Consider the following 17,793-nt stretch of genomic DNA (forward strand, 5'->3'; position numbering starts at 1 on the left):
GAAAGCGCATCGACAATTGGGCCTATTGAGGTGCATAACCTGAAGAAGTGGACTTTACCTGAGCGACAAATCGCTACGTCTGTATTGATAATTAAAACGATTCACAGAATAGCTTCGTAAGTATTCTCTTTGGGGTATATGTCCCAATTCGAAAACTGAGGCCAAGAAGGGATCAACATCTTGCTTCATAGGAGAAATTCCAACATTATAGCTCCATTTCCCAAACATTCGTCTCCAAAACCTGCTAAAAGAATGCTTCATGCACGCATTAGGGAACCCATACGTTGGAACGTCCATGAATTTCATTGCAGGCTAGAAACCCGGATATCTCAAAAGTCCCGAAACGCATAAGATGGGCTCATCTAGTGGAAGATTAGGGTAACGAGATCACCGGGAATGGTCCTGATCCTGCTGTAGACATAACTAGGGTGGTAATGATTGACGCTATTATTCAGTGATGGTCATCATCTCGAAAACAGTGGCTGATTAAAGATTTCTGCGAAAATATTGACACGTGTACTTCTTTATCTTTATCGGGCGACCACTTCTCACCGCCTAACAAATGTTATCGCACAGTGCAGGACTGCATGTAAAAGAAGTTTCTGGAACGTTATCGATGTTTCCGTCCACTGTCTTTCACCGCAACTTGTGTAATCTGATGTTCCAGATTGCACAAGTGCGATTCCATTCCAAATGCGATAACATTTGTTAGGCGGTGAGAAGTGGTCGCCTGATAAAGATAAAGAAGTACACGTGTCAATATCATCACTTCTCCACTGATCGGCTTCAATTCCGCAACCTGAGCATGTGCCCTAAAGTGAATAGTAAGATAGTTAGATCTATGAAGAAGGAAGTCTTAGGAAAATGTGCATATTCGTCTTTAATATCACATTGTAACCAGCTGCGTGGTTTAAAGTTTGTTTCAATCATGGCTGTACACATGGTTTGTTAATATTGCCATGAATAGGTGAAAGTATAAAAAACAAAACCAACAAAAAAACCAGGACAGTGGGAGGGTGGTAATTACAATTGCAGCTGAATCGCTGAAGCCTAAACAGGGATCCCTTTTTCTTTGTCTTCATCGACTGTTTTCCCTTTAAAATGAAGTAATAGTCATTCTGAATGTGTGTTAAACAACCCCAGGTGGTCAAAATTTCCGGAGTCCTCCACTACGGCGTGCCTCATAATCAGAAAGTGGTTTTGGCACGTAAAACCTCATAATTTAATTTTTTTTTATTCTGAATGTGTCTCTTCTTGTATGCTTCAATGTATTTAAAAAAGAAAACCACAGATGCCTCAGTCAACCTGAGGTTAACACATCCTCTGGCTTAGTGAGTATTGACAATAATAAAATGACGCTTCTCAGTGCGACGTTCTTTATGGGCTTCTAAATTTTTGAATGAAACAAACAAACAAAAAAAGAACAGTGACCACCAACATTGAGTTGTGTCTGTGTTTGTTGCGTGTATGTGTGCTGTGTGGGTGTGTGCGTTGTGTGGGGGTACATGCGTGTGTTGCGTACGTGTGGCGTGCGGGGGGCGAGGGGGGTGCCTGTACATTTGGTCCCACGGTGAACGCTGTTTGTTTCAAAGCGTTACGGTGCCACGGACTGGCCACGTACTAATATTCTGCACTTACCTGAAAATAAATAGTCGTCTAACTGGTGTAAACATTGTTTGGAAGTGGCCTCACACACGCTACTCGGATACGCACACCTTGCAGGGCTTTGTTGACCTCTGCTTTCAAGAAAAGAATCTTGTGCTAAAGTGCTTAACTGAGATCTGTGCAATCAGGCTGCTGCATATTAAAGTACCACTGTTGTTTTTCGTATCAGTCGCAGCATGACGCCTTGAGAGAACAACGAATGTCCGCGCCCTAGCAAGCAGCCCGGTCTTGCACCAAAAGTCTCCGTAATCAGATGTCTTCACGACTGAGTTTTAAAGCAAAAGGTTTCAACAGCCTAATATCAAGACCGCTTTTTGTTTTTACAGCGAAGCTGTCGATGGCTATCCTTCGGAAAGACTGTGGCGGCCCACAAAAAACGCCTTGCGGCAAAGCTAACTTTCTCGCGAATGTAGTGCAGCTCTCAATTTAGTGTAAGTTATCTTGGAAAAAAATCACGCTAAGATTGGCTGCTAAGACGACCCTATTTTTACGCCGAGTTTCATTTACCTGTAATAATTAGTTAGTTCACAGTGAACTTGTAAACATAACATAATTCCCGTCTGCTGACAGTAAAAGGTCATTTAAGGATGGTGTATGGTGAAAAAAATACTTGCAACGCTTGTTTCATGGAAACTACCCTGATACACATTACATGGCAATTAGTCGCCACAGCGACTTGAACATTACGCGGAGTTTCATTTACTTTTCGTAATTACGTAGTTCACGGTCAAGTTGTAAATATTGTGGAATTCCCGTCAGCTGCCAATACATGGGCTTCTGCGGGAGCCATGTTTGTCCGCTTTCGAGGTTTCATTCCGCTAATTAACTACGAAGTATGCCCAATCGCAAACAAACGTGCACTCCTTTGGACTCAACGGATATCGTCGCTCGAGTGAGCGAAGCGGGCCTTCGAGCGGCGTCGCCCTTCGGCGATAGCTCTTTGTGTGCGTGACGTAGTGCGCGCCTCATATTTCGTAGTATTTTGTATAAATGACATAATTATATGTATAGTTACATGCAAACAAAACTCTGTGCCAACATAATTTATATCACCATACAGCGCCTTCGCTGTATGCCGGGGCGCAGCTATGGGCTGTCCATAGGGCCCACGATGCGGCATGGCCTGACTGTCCCAACGTGGGAGCGGCCCGCAGCGCGCTGAGTCGCGTACCTCAGGACCTTTATTAAAGTTTTGCATCCATCCATCCATCCATGAAATGCTTTTAGCTCCCGTTGTCGGCAACTTTCATGTGACCTTGAACCAAAAGCCAGAGCCATTATCCGGGCAATAAAACGAGAACAAAACGAGATCCTCTCCCCAACCAGTTACCCTTTGTACAAGAACGCATTGCATACGCTAGCTACTTCCAAGCAACTTGCCAAAAATATTGCTTGCCATTTCTTCCCTATGTTTGTTCACAATATCACTCGAGCCGTAGCTTCTTGTACGCTCAAGTTTTATTTTTCATTCCGAATAGCCACTTCCAAAATGCAGATACAGGACCCTTCAATTCTGGGAAATGGAAGCTGCTGCGGATCTGCTGCGCACGCCCAGCTGCAGTGGCGCAGGACGCGTCGGGAAGAGCTGTTCTGCCTTCGTGGAGGAAAGGAAAAGTTTATTGATTTATTTATTTATCATACCCTCAGGGCGATTACGGCATTATAGAGGGGAGTGGTTACAAGCAAAACGGGTAAATTCAACAAACAGGAGTTACTAGTGCAGAAAATTATATATATATATACATACTGTGAGACGAGGTTTAGGCAGCCAGTCTCCTCTTTATTCTCTTGAGAGAGAGCCCCACCACCAGGCCCCAAAACGGTGATGATGAGTATGTACAGGTGAGAATATGAAGCATATGAATAATGCTCACACTAACTTCCCCGCACGCGCAAGCGGCCAGCCAGGCCGCGACTTAGCCAGGAGGGTAACGCCGAACGAATCGTTTTAGGCGCGAAACGTGAACGATCTGCGAACCACGACAACGATGGTCGGAAGAAACGTCTACGGGAGTAACGCGATAGTTCACGGGGTATGTTTGTTCGTTAATAATATAGGGTCCAAGGAAGCGGGATTCAAACTTCTCGCACAAACCGGGTGTACGAATAGGCGTCCAAAGGAGCACTTCCTCTCCAGGACGAAAGGAGACGTCGCGACGAGAGATGTCGTAACGTTGCTTGCGATCTAGCTGACTGATTTTTGTGTTGAAGCGAGCACGTTGACGGCATTCCTCAAGTCTCGAGACGAACTGTTCGGGTATACTGGCCGAGGTGTTAGTTGGGGCATTGAAGAAAGCGGCGTCGATGGTGAATGTCGGTGAACGGCCGTAAACTAGGTAGAAAGGTGGGTATCCCGTAGTTCGTTGGATAGCGGTGTTGTGAGCAAAAGTCACGAAAGGTAAAAGTTTGTCCCAGTTGTCGTGGTTTGGCCCGATATACATTGATATAATTTCTATTAGTGTGCGATGAAATCGCTCGGTTAAGCCATTTGTTTGTGGGTGATATGCGGATGTCGTCTTATGAATTATGCCACAAGCTCCGAGTACTTCTGTGAGCATTGTTGACATGAAAGTCTTGCCGCGGTCGCTTAACAGTACACGAGGTGCACCATGGCGCAGCACAGTGGCATCTAGAAAGAAGGTGGCAACGTTGGAGGCAGAACTAGAGCGTAGAGGAGCGGTCTCTGCGTAACGTGTGAGCTGGTCAACAGCTGCCACGACCCATCGATGACCCGCTGGCGTAATGGGAAGAGGGCCGACTAGGTCTATCCCAACGATGGCAAATGGTGTCTCGGGACATGGGATGGGCTGTAAAAGCCCAGCAGGAGGCGAAGTCGGTCGTTTCCGCCGTTGACACTGAACGCAAGAAGCGACGTACTTGGCCACAAAGGTAGACATGCCTGGCCAAAAGAAACGGCTCCTAACGCGGTGGTATGTTTTGTGGAATCCCAAATGGCCAGCAGATGGGTCGTCGTGCAAGGCTTCAAGGACTTGTGTGCGCATCGAACGTGGAAGAATGGGTACCCAGCGGTGTCCGTCGGAGTTGTATATGTAGCGGTACAGCACATTGTTGTCAAGCTTAAGTAGGCGCAGTTGTCGACGTAATCTGGCATTTGGTGCAGATGTAGTTCCGCACAGGCGTTGGATAATGCTGTTGCAGTAGAGGTCAGAACGTTGACACGAGGCGAGGTGAGTCACGCGATTGGAAGATAACGTGTCAGTAACAGATAGAGGTAATAACGGTAATAACGGGAGTGACGACTTAGTCTCATCATCAAGTGGCGAGCAATGGATAGATGTACTCGAAGCTAATAGTGGCAGCGGGCAGCGAGAGAGAGCGTCGGCATCTTGATGCTTTTTCCCAGACTTGTAGACAACGTCAAAATCGTACTCTTGTAAGCGTACCACCCAGCGACCAAGTCGTCCGGACAAATTTTTGATTGACGACAACCAGCATAAGGCGTGGTGGTCGGTTATGACCGTGAAATGGCGTCCGTAAAGATATGGTAGAAATTTTTGGATCGCCCAAACTACTGCGAGACATTCCTGTTCTGTAATCGAGTAATTCGTTTCGGCAGCTGTTAGTGCGCGACTGGCATAGGCAACAACTCTCTCTCGTGAGGTGGTATCACGCTGTAATAGTACAGCGCCGATCCCATGGCCACTAGCGTCGATGTGCAAGCAAGTTGGTGCGTTCTGATCGAAGTGACAGAGGACAGGGTCGGTGGTTAATGCCTGCTTGAGGGCTTGAAAAGAAAGTTCGCAGTCATCTGTCCAAGGGAAAGCAGTGCCCGACGTGAGCAACCTGTGTAGCGGCGACGCCACGGCCGCAAAATGACTGATGAAGCGGCGGAAGTAGGATGCCAGGCCCAAGAAACTTCTTAATTGCTTTTGATTTTCAGGGCGAGGGAAGCGAAGCACGGCAGCAACCTTTTCGGGATCTGGTCGAACGCCATCTTTGCTGATAAGATGGCCCAACACTTTGATGTTCTTTCTGGCAAAATGGCATTTCTTTGTGTTGAGTTGGAGTCCAGCGTTGGAAATGCACGTGAAAACTTCGTCCAAGCGCTCAAGGTGCTGACGAAAAGTTGTAGAAAAAATAACGATGTCATCTAAATAGCACAGACAGGTCTTCCACTTAAGGCCACGTAAAACTGTGTCGATCCTGCGTTCAAATGTTGCAGGGGCATTACATAAACCGAATGGCATGACGTTGAACTCGTAAAGTCCGTCTGGTGTTGCAAACGCTGTCTTGTCCTCGTCCGCTTCGTGCATGGGGATTTGCCAGTATCCGGATCGGAGGTCTAGACTAGAGAAATATTCTGCACCCTGGAGGGAGTCAATGGCATCGTCAATTCTTGGCATCGGATATACGTCTTTGCGCGTGATCTTATTAAGGGCTCGATAATCGACGCAGAATCGTACAGAGCCATCTTTCTTGCGAACCAGCATGACAGGAGACGACCAAGAGCTAGAGGATGGCCGAATGATGTCTCTTTTGAGCATGTCATCAACGTTATCCGCAATGATTTTCCGTTCTGCGGAAGACACGCGATACGGGCGGCGGCGTACAACCGAACTGCCTTCGGTTTCGATGCGATGTACTGCGACGGAAGTGCGCCCCAGAAGCTTGGAGTGGACGTCAAATAAGGCTCTGTGTTTGCGCAGGAGTGCCAGAAGGTCTTCTTTCTGCGCAGTGGTCAAATCGGGATTTATCGCGGCCGTTAAAGCAGCGGCAGCAGTGTGATAATCAGTTGTGGTAGACAAAGGTGGTGATTCGGTGTGAAGCGGTACCAGCGAAAGAGGTTCGGTGTCAGTAAAGCATGTCACAGTAGAGCCCTGGGAGAGCACAACTGGCGAAGAAGTAGGGTTATGAACAGCGACTAACGCTCTACCGTCCTGAAACCGTACTAGGCTAGGAGTAAGGCTAAGCCCACCAGGAATGCAGTAACCGCTCGGGGCAAAGAACACATCACCATTAATAATAGTGTCGGAAGTCAGAGTCAGAATATGCTCATTGCCCGCAGGAATGAAACAGTCGGTAGACGTGACAAAACGCAGGCCATGAGCATTGACAGCGGACGAAGATTCAGTGTCCGTCATATGAATAGTTCGCTGACGGCAAGAGATAAAAGCTGAGGCGGAGGACAGGAAGTCCCATCCCAAAATCATCGCGTAAGTGCACGAAGACAGCACGACGAACTGAATGTGGTGGAGGATGCCATCAATGAAAACGCGCGCAGTGCAAACACCGGAGGGCTGAACAAGAACTGCATTAGCGCAACGAAGGGGAGGGCCAGTGTACGGTGTCTTCACTTTTCGCAATCGAGAACACAAGTCAGCACTAATAACGGAAAGCGATGCACCTGTGTCAACCAAGGCTTCGATTCGGACACCTTCAACAGACACCAAAAGTACATTTGACGGGCGCTCCGGAGGAGTTTCACGTTGTCCAACAGATGCAGCTTTCCCTCCTGAAGCTGCACCATTTAGTTTTCCGGGCAGTGATCGGAGGACGAAGTAGCCGGTCGTAGAGGGGAAGAAGAGCGCCGCATCGGTGAAGGAGAGCGACGACGCGGGAAACGCAATGAACCGGCAGTGTTGAAGTCCTGTGGAGATGGGGAACGTCGTGGATAATAATCGTAGTCAGAACGCCGACGTCGTGGTACAGGGCCAGAAAACTGATCCCTTTCAAAGCCGTCATAGCCACGTCTTTCATCTTGCTGACGGCGTCGGCAAAACCTGGAAATGTGGCCACGGATGCCGCAGTAGTAACAAACCGGTCGAGGTGGGCTCCATGCGTTATAAGACGGAACAGGCGATGGTCTTGCAGTGATGGGATTCAGGGACATGTGCGGTGCAGGTGCCTGTTGTGGTGGCTGCTGGGAGGGTGGCACTATAGAGGCAACCTGAGCGTACGTTGGCGTATGGATAGGGTGCGGGCTCGTGATTTGCGGGCAGGTCACGGCAGCTATCTCTTCCCTCACGATATGGCGTAGGCCGCCACGAGGAGGCGTCAGATGTACCTCAGGAGGGTTTGACGAAGCTTTGGCGTGCAGTTCCTCACGGATGATGGAGCGAATCAAGGCACGTAGCTCGCTGTCGTTGGACGCCTTGAAATCAGAAGTGTCAGGGTGTAAGCGGAGCATATGAAGCTCATCGAGACGCTGACACGTACTGATGATGTCGGCGACGGTAGTGGGATTCAGCACTACAAGAGCATTGAATGCCGCAGTCCCTATACCCTTAAGCAGGTGGCGTACACGGTCACCCTCTGCCATCGAGGTGTTCACGCGGCGGCAGAGGGCAAGGACGTCCTCTATGTACGAAGTGTAGGACTCGCCTGAGTGCTGAACACGCTCTGCAAGCTTCTTCTTAGCGATATCGGAGCGGACAGAGGAGTTCGCGAAAATCTGGCGTAGATGGTGTTTAAAGATGCTCCAGTTGGCCAAATCGAGCTCATGATTGTAAAACCAAGTTTTCGCAACTCCGGTTAGGTGGAAGGCGACGTGAGCAAGTTTTGCTGATTCGTTCCAGTGGTTAAAGTCACTCACGCGCTCGTATAGCTCCAACCAGTCTTCAACGTCGTCACCTGGAAGCCCAGCAAATACCGGTGGATTCTTCTGAGGGGTGGTGACTGTCCAAGAAGAGGTTCCCGCAGGAGTAGGCAAGGTGGATGTCGTGGTACTGGTCTGCTGGTCTTGCGACATGATTGAGTGCAGTTGGTAGAGGCGGCGACCCGAGCGGAGCTCCAGCGATGTAGCGTAGGTGAAGCTGGAGAGAGACCGGGAGCGAGAGGGCGAAGGAACCGGACAGCACACTCCACCACTTGTGAGACGAGGTTTAGGCAGGCAGTCTCCTCTTTATTCTCTTGAGAGAGAGCCCCACCACCAGGCCCCAAAACGGTGATGATGAGTATGTACAGGTGAGAATATGAAGCGTATGAATAATGCTCACAATATATATATATATATATATATATATATATATATATATATATATATACAACACTATTTAACAAATGGTACCTAGAAATACAATGTGAGGTATGGCGTTTGTGAGTACAGGTTGAACAATGTGAAGAAAAAGGTTCCTAGTTAAACAGTGCTAGCTATGACATTCTTGAATAATTGGTGATCTGCGATAGTGGCCATCGAAGCGGGAAGGCGATTCTACTCATTCGAATTGCGTGGTACAAATGACTGCAAAAAAGCGTCGGATATGCATAATGAAATGCCCACCTTATGAATGTGATCTAGTCTGGGCGATACATACGGAGGCGGAGAAATAAGTTTGTTGCGTAGCAGCGGGTGATGAAATAATTTATGAAAAAGTTTTTGAGACAGCGTCACGCAGCCCGCCTTGGCACGTTCCGTGAAGCTAGCCCTTTGCTCAGTGGCGGCCCAACACGTCTTGTGTGGAGATAACGGAGCTAGAATCAAGATTTGTTGAGTCGTTTGGTTGCGCCTTTTTCAGGTGCTTTCCTTCATCCAGCTGGGCAGTGCGCACGGTCTGCCTGGTGTCACTGCCTGTCGTGCCTCGTTCAGCCGGTTTCCTTCAGAAGAAGCTAGAAGGCTGGGCAACGTCCATATGGACCAGTGCACAGCATGGCGGGGTGTGGTGCCGTGTGCCGTTGCGAACATGCAGTACACCTGTTTTAAGATTGTGGCTAGTGCCATCTCCACCAAATCTGCTTTGCCGGTTACCATTTCATGCTTACATCTCTTCTCAATTACGGGAGAACCAGCAATATTTTGCAGCACCAGTATGATTTGATATTTAAGTTGGTTCTCTTGCACTGTAGTAAGGAGTGTCTGTCTGTCTTGCAGCACCAGTATGATTTGATATTTAAGTTGGTTCTCTTGCACTGTAATAAGGAGTTTCTGTCTTGTTTTGTGGCTTATATTGCCATCAGTTTTAATGCGAAAGCATTATATGCCCCTCTACACGAAAATCCCGCGTTGTAGTCGGCGGTGTGACAGAATGATGGCACCAAAAATGGCCAACGGCAATGAGCTAAACCCCATCAAAAATGGCCGAATTGACGTAAACTTTCTCAGGGAGGTTCCTGTAAAGAAAGGAAATCAATCTCTGAAAAGAAAATTACGTAAATTTTGGTCATTGTGGGAATCGAAGCCGGGCCTCCGGGATGCGAGACGAGCGCTTTTTTATTTATTGGCTCACGTGCAAGTTCACTGATTATCAACGCCGGAGTTAAGAGAACGAGCACGTGAAATGCATATGTGACATCTACGAACATGCATCGTTGCTGTCTCATCGAAGTTCTCTTACTTCGACGAACACGCTTCGCCGACGCCACGCCTGCTCCACGGATTTGGTTGGCTACACGTGCGGCCTCCTGCGCGCGTCGTTCGTTGGGCACCGATGGGCGTCGGGAGCGTGTAAAGCATGCGTGCCGAATTGAATGCTGCTGTGCGGTCCTTCGAGTAATAAACTCCTCGTGAAGAAGCGTGCGCGTTGAGACGCTTTGCGTGTTTTCATTCGGCCTTTTCACGAGGTGCGGTTTAAACGCGGGCAACGAATCGTGCAGAAGAAAAAAAAAAAAAACAATTCGCACAGTAGCTCCTCAGGATTAAATAAAGTTTGTTGTCTGCCTGTCTGTCCGTCACCAAAGCGATTATAACGCTTTCACATTAACACATGTAAACAGTCCTAAGTGCCTCTGCCGAGCTTTTTTCTTGCTTTAACATAAACGAGTCTTGTATTTTTGTAGGAAACACACTGCAGCATGGCTGTTCTTTGTACCACCATTTAAGTGCTAGCGCTGTCACATTCTCTCTGTTGCGCATGGCTCCATGAAATATATGGCTGTTTGGCTTATAAAAAAAAAAGGTAGGCGTTCAGATCAAATTACATTGAACAATGTTCAAATGAGAAAAATTTTGCTATTTTGCAAATCAGCTATTATACTTAAATCAATATCTGACTTTCCATAACAGTTCCTTTTTACATAAAAAAGCATACGATTGTATCTGCATTTTGAAACTACGCACATAACTTCAATGTGTGCTTTCACAAAAGCTGGACACTCTGACATAGTACATATTGCACACCCTCCATGATACTCATGCACACTGCACACCCAGCTTGACGATATTGTGTGTCGCAAATTTGTGCGTGAATACATGCGGTGACTAATTCAAAAAACGTTTACTTCCAGGGACGGGGTAGTTCAGCAAATTGGCTATCAGCGCCTTATATACACAAAGATGTGCGCAATATTTTGCTTCGCTTACCTTACTTGAAATGGAGGTACTTTTTCTGTTGTTCCTTCCTTAGGTACGCGCGCAATCCATGGCAAGCGGAAGCATATCTATAGCCTGGGAAATTGATTTTCAAGCTGTTATACCATCTGGAGGAATACCGATGTTGCTTGTCTTCTGAACCTTGTGAACATAAGCAGTTCTAATAATCTTCTTGTTTTCATATTGAAACGGGCAGAGATGTCAGGTTAAATGGAACCGTGCTTACTCTGCAGAAGATACAACCAGTATGGCCGAACCTTAGGCTAGCCGCTCTATGTCGTCTCTTTCGTCTTGTTGGCGATCGCGGTCTTTGTCCCGCTCGTGCCACCGTGACGTAACCCCCGGCGGCGACAGCGCCGACGCGGCGCCTTCTAGATGGCGGCCGCATGACAGGGCTTGAGACGACCCACGTGGACGACGGGGAAGCAGCGGCTTGAGCTAAATCATGAGTCACATCGCTGAGCTGTCAGACGACGCGCTAAGGGCCAGAGGAGCGGGAGAGCAGTGTCACTATTTATCTGTCAAGGGATCACTTGATGTCATCATCATCATCAGCCTGGTTATGCCCACTGCAGGCCAAAGTCCTCTCCCATAGTTCTCCAACTACAACGGTCATGTACTAATTGTGGCCATGTTGGCCCTGCAAACTTCTTAATCTCATCCGCCCACCTAACTTTCTGCCGCTACGCTTTCCTTCCCTTGGAATCCATTCCGTAACTCTTAATGACCATCGATTATCTTCCCTCCTCATTACGTGTCCTGCCCATGCCCATTTCTTTTTCTTGATTTCAACTAAGATATCATTAACTCGCGTTTGTTCCCTCACCCAATCTCCTATTTTCTTGTCCCTTAACGTTATACCAATCATTGTTCTTTCCATAGCTCGTTGCGTCGTCCTCAATTTAAGTAGAACCCTTTTCGTAAGCCTCCAGGTTTCTGCCCCGTACGTGAGTACTGGTAAGACACAGCTGTTATAAACTTTTCTCTTGAGGGATAATGACAACCTGCTGTTCATGATCTGAGAATGCCTGCCAAACGCACCCCAGCCCATTCTTATTCTTCTGATTATTTCAGTCTCATGATCCGGATGCGCAGTCACTACCTGTCCTAAGTAGATGTATTCCCTTACCACTTCCAGTGCCTCACTACCTATTGTAAACTGCTGTTCCCTTCCGAGACTGTTAAACATTACTTTAGTTTTCAGCAGATTAATTTTTTGACCCACCCTTCGGCTTTTCCTCTCCAGGTCAGTGAGCATGCATTGCAGTATGTCCCCTGAGTTACTAAAGCAAGGCAATATCATCAGCGAATCGCAAGTTACTAAGGTATTCTCCATTAACTCTTATCCCCAATTCTTCCCAATCCAGGTCTCTGAATACCTCCTGTAAACACGCTGTGAATAGTATCGGAGAGATCGTATCTCCCTGCCTGACGCCTTTCTTTATTGGGATTTTGTTGCTTTCTTTATGGAGGACTACGGTGGCTGTGGAGCCGCTATAGATATCTTTCAGTATTTTTACATACGGCTCGTCTACACCCTGATTCCGCAATGCCTCCATGACTGCTGAGCTTTCGACTGAATCAAACGCTTTCTCGTAATCAATGAAAGCTATAATTAAAGGTTGCTTATATTCCGCACATTTTTCTATCACCTGATTGATAGTGTGAATATGGTCTATTGTTGAGCAGCCTTTACGGAATCCTGCCTGGTCCTTTGGTTGACGGAAGTCTAAGGTGTTCCTGATTCTATTTGCAATCACCTTAGTAAATACTTTGTAGGCAACGGACAGTAAACTGATCGGTCTATAATTTTTCAAGTCTTTGGCGTCCCCTTTCTTATGGATTAGGATCATGTTAGCGTTTTTTCAAGATTCCGGTACGCTCGAAGTCATGAGGCATTGCGTATACAGGGTGGCCAGTTTCTCTAGAACAATCTGCGCACCATCCTTCAACAAATCTGCTGTTACCTGATCTTCTCCAGCTGCCTTCCCTATTTGCATAACTCCCAAGGCTTTCTTTACTTCTTGCGGTGTTACCTGTGGGATTTCGAATTCCTCTAGAGTATTCTCTCTTCCAGTATCGTCGTGGGTGCCACTGGTACTGTATAAATCTCTAGAGAACTTCTCAGCCACTTCAACTATCTCATCCATATCAGTAATGATATTGCTGGCTTTGTCTCTTAACGCATACATCTGATTCTTGCCAATTCCTAGTTTCTTCTTCACTGCTTTTAGGCTTCCTCCGTTCCTGAGAGCATGTTCAATTCTATCCATATTATACTGCCTTATGTCAGCTGTCTTACGCTTGTTGATTAACTTCGAAAGTTCTGCCACTTCTATTCTAGCTGTAGGGTTAGAGGCTTTCATATATTGGCGTTTCTTGATCAGATCTTCCGTCTCCTGCGATAGCTTACTGGTATCCTGTCTAACGGAGTTACCACCGACTTCTATTGCACACTCCTTAATGATGCCCACAAAATTGCCGTTCATTGCTTCAACACTAAGGTCCTCTTCCTGAGTTAAAGCCGAATACCTGTTCTGTAGCTTGATCTGGAATTCCTCTATTTTCCCTCTTACCGCTAACTCATTGATCGACTTCTTATGTACCAGTTGCTTCCGCTCCCTCCTCAGGTCTAGGCTAATTCGTGTTCTTACCATCCTATGGTCACTGCAGCGCACCTTGCTGAGCACGTCCACATCTTGTATGATGCCAGGGTTAGCGCAGAGTATGAGGTCTATTTCATTTCTAATCTTGCCGTTCGGGCTCCTCCACGTCCAATTTCGGCTATCTCGCTTGCGGAAGAAGGTACTCATTATCTGCATATTATTCTGTTCCGCAAACTCTACTAATAACTCTCCCCTGCTATTCCTAGTGCCTATGCCATATTCCCCCACTGCCTTGTCTCCAGCCTGCTTCTTGCCTACCTTGGCATTGAAGTCGCCCATCAGTATACTGTATTTTGTTTTGACTTTACCCAACGCCGATTCCACGTCTTCATAGAAGCTTTCGACTTCCTGGTCATCATGACTGGATGTAGGGGCGTAGACCTGTACAACCTTCATTTTGTACCTCTTATTCAGTTTCACAACAAGACCTGCCACTCTCTCGTTAATGCTATAGAATTCCTGTATGTTACCAGCTATGTTCTTATTAATCAGGAATCCGACTCCTAGTTCTCGTCTCTCCGCTAAGACCGGTAGCGCAGGACGTGCCCGCTTTATAGCACTGTATATGCTTCTTTTGGCCTCCTAACTTCACTGAGCCCTATTATATCCCATTTACTGCCCTCTAATTCCTCCAATAGCACTGCTAGACTCGCCTCACTAGATAACGTTCTAGCGTGAAACGTTGCCAGGTTCATATTCCAATGGCGGCCTGTCCGGAGCGAGGGATTCTTAGCAGCCTCTGCAGCGTCGCAGGTCTGACCGCCGCCGTGGTCAGTTGCTTCGCAGCTGCTGGGGACTGAGGGCCGGGGTTTGATTGTTGTGTTCATATAGGAGGTTGTGGCCAAGTACTGCACCAGGGTGGCCAATCCTGCTCTTGTGAGGGACTGCGTTACCGGTTCTGGTCACCGGGATCAGGCCACACTCCAGGCCTGTTTATGCAATTTTATCAACACGCGGATTTTTTTTTTGTAAAATAAAAGAAAACTTTATTTTCTTCTACAATGTCTTCAATTACAAATTGTTTCGTACAGCCAGTGAGAGAAAATGTGTTCACCCATTTTTAGCAGGAGCGCAAGAAAACTGAGTGAAGTGATAACGGAGACACACGTGAGCGTTTGACCTTTGTGTTTTTGCGCTACAGTTAAATATTTCCAGCTTTTACCACACATGCTAATTTTCGTTTTCAGACCAGCTGAATATTTACATGTTAATTATTTTATGATTCTGTGACGCGTTATAGAAAACTCAAACAGGCCAGAAGTTCACACGGAAACGGAGGCTAAAAATGATGAACAGTGGCCGAACAAGGACTATTGGCTGCCGCCAGCGTTTCTACAAAAAAATTCTCTTCGTGGGGGTGGCGACTGCCTTGACGAAGAGCGCTTTGAAAGCGTTCGCTTCATTGATAGTCCTGGTTCGCCCACTATTAATCACTAAAGAAAATTGTCTTTTACACATCAGATTTCTGTACCATGGAACAGAAAAAGAAAGAGGCGCCATTCTACCTTGTGAAGGTGGTCGATCAGCAAAGCTGTTATGGTGGCATAAATTATGTTGGCACAGAGCTTTATTTGCATGCAACTCTAAATATAACTATGGGTATGCCATTTATGCGAAATACAACGAAACATCAGGTGCACACTACGTAAGGCACTGCACCCCAAAGAGGGGCTTCTACGACGCCGCTCGAAAGACGCCGGCGCTGTCGAGGCAGCTGCGTCGTCTTGGCGGTCGTTGAACCGAGCCTCGGCGCGAGAGGCGATGTGCGTGGAGTCCAAAGGGGAGTGCACGAAACACGTCTGTCTGTAATTTGCGATTGAGAATGCTTCCCAGTTAATTAGCTGAGCGAAACGTGGAAGGACTAGAGTTTTATTCTAGCGGACAAACATGGGGCTGTTCGTTTCCCTGCCGCACTAGCCCATGTATTGGCAGCAGACGGGAATTCCACAATATTTACGACTTCCCTGTGAACTACGTAATTACAAAAATAAAATGAAACTCGGCCTAATGTTAGAGTCGTCTTGGCGGTTCATTGTCATACAATTTGTTCGAGAAGTTTCGATAAAACAATAGTTAGAGCCGTTTTCTGTAACCATGCTCCCTCCGTAGCTGCCCATGTATTGACAGCAGATGGCAATTCTGCAACGTTTACAACTTCGCCGTGTGAACTAACTAATTATGACAAGTAAATGAAACTCGGCGTAATGACAGACTCGTCTTAGCGGCCAATGCAGTATAATTTTTCACAAGATACCTACATTAAATTGAGAGCTACAGAAGATTTGCGAAAACGCTGACTTTGCCGCAAGGCGTTTTTTGTTCGCCGCCCCGATTTTTCTGGAGGGTAACCATAGACAGCATCGCTGAAAAAAGCGAAGTAGCAGAAGAATATAAACAGAAAACGTAACTTGTTTCTGTTCCTCAAAATGGATGATTGTCTTACACATACATTTTCTGTAATAAAACAGAAAATAGTTAAAATAATACAAAAATTTAAAACTGGAAAGAGAACAAATAGAAAAGAGATAACTGTTCTTAAACACACAATTTCTGGTAACCAGAAATAACTTGTTAAGTGAGAGAAAAATAAAAAATACAAAACATAGCTTTAGATAAATTTTCTGGCAAGAAAGCTGCCACAAATTTTTAAAAGCAAATACATATTACTGTGTAGGTTAGCCGCCATTCAGGTTCCATCCACGGCAACCTTAAGGATATGGACAATTGCGTAGTGACATAAAGTTCGCCACTCTTGCATGCGTTAAACGAGGGTCGCTCTCCGAAGGAGCCTCACCTTAGCCGGCGCGGTGTTCTCGTCTGGGACAAGCGTTCCCTTCGAGGCATCCTCCCCGGAAACCTGCTCACGCCTTCTTTAGAAAAAAAAAACACAAAAAGGAGAAAAGTAACCATATACGATAAGCCCAGCATATTTCCCAACCAAAGGAGTGCTCTAAATCAAAGCACAGAAGTGAAATTGAAATTTCAACTCTCAATACTGTGTCCTTGCTGTGAACAACTTTGTGAACAAGGCTTCCGTAGTGGGGCCGAAACATATATTTTTGTTTTCAGCGATTGGTCGGCGCTTGATATTTCCCGCTATGTCAATGCTAGGTGATTTCTATCTTCATTTTACACATTTGGTTTTTGAGTGGCAAGAACGACACCCTACGCTAAAATCCTATGGCAGCTAGAGCTGCGAACGCTGCGTCGAATATTGAGAAGTGAAAGCCATTTGGCGCCGCTTATGTGCTGCAGGTTCGGCTTCCTTCGCAGTTTCGGCTGCGACCGGAGGCGGCGTAGCCTGGCGGCCTTCGGTACGCCAGTGGCTGGGGTGTTCTGGTAGGACGAGTATTCGTCCGCTCTGACATGCCATTGTCGAGTTCCGAACAGGTGTTGCCTGTTACACGCAAGATGACAGGAGTCTGCCCACCACGGGGATTCAAATTAAATTCTATCGTTTCATGTGGTTTACTAACGTGTATCCAAGCCATGGCGCACAAATTTATTTATTTATTTATTTTCACATATCGCAGCCCCTGGTGGGGCTATAGCAGGAGTGGACAATACAATAGAATACAAAAAAAAGAAATACAATAGGCAACAAAGAATGAAAGTTAAGCGCAATGTTGAGGGAGCACAGACAAGCATTTGTTTAATGGGAGAGAACTCTTGATTCCTTGTAGCGAATTCCAAGTTTCAATTGTTTGAGGGAGAAAGCTATACTTAAAAGTATTAGTGCGTGCAAAAAAGTCTGTAATCTTAAGCGCGTAATGTCTCCTACTAGAGGAGATTTTTGCAAAGGTGATATATTCATTACTGGAGAGGAGACAAGACGAATGAATAATGCTGCGAAATTTTTTTAAGGAATTAACGTGTCGCTGTTCGGCGAGAGATGTTAGGTTGACTGAGGACATGACTGACGATGGTGAGAACTGGTGGTCATAACGTCGGTAGATAAATATAATGGCTTTACTATGGACGGCCTCAACTCTGTCTATTTTGTAATGCTTGTAGGGATTCCAAACGATACTACCATACTCAAGTATAGGGCGAACAATAGATTTATATAACAGTAATTTAGTGCCACGCGGAGAATTAGACAGTGTTTGACCTAAATAACTGTGTTTTTCTAGAGCTTCAGTCGTAATGGAATCAATGTGCTTTGACCAGGACAGGTTAGTGGGGAACGTGAGACCA

General features: G+C 46.5%; 1 protein-coding gene across 1 annotated transcript in view; it reads right to left on the reverse strand.

Moving 5' to 3' along the window:
- Nucleotides 1-16,752, reverse strand: part of LOC129384449 (ATP-binding cassette sub-family C member 12-like) — a 56,970-nt gene extending 40,218 nt beyond the window's left edge. Inside the window, exon 1 of the mRNA XM_055069892.1 lies at nucleotides 16,391-16,752. The gene's annotated coding sequence lies outside the window, so the exon portion shown is untranslated. The remainder of the gene's footprint in view (nucleotides 1-16,390) is intronic.
- Nucleotides 16,753-17,793: the final 1,041 nt, after the last annotated feature.

Source organism: Dermacentor andersoni, chromosome 9, assembly GCF_023375885.2.
Source record: "Dermacentor andersoni chromosome 9, qqDerAnde1_hic_scaffold, whole genome shotgun sequence".
Lineage (NCBI taxonomy): Eukaryota > Metazoa > Arthropoda > Arachnida > Ixodida > Ixodidae > Dermacentor > Dermacentor andersoni.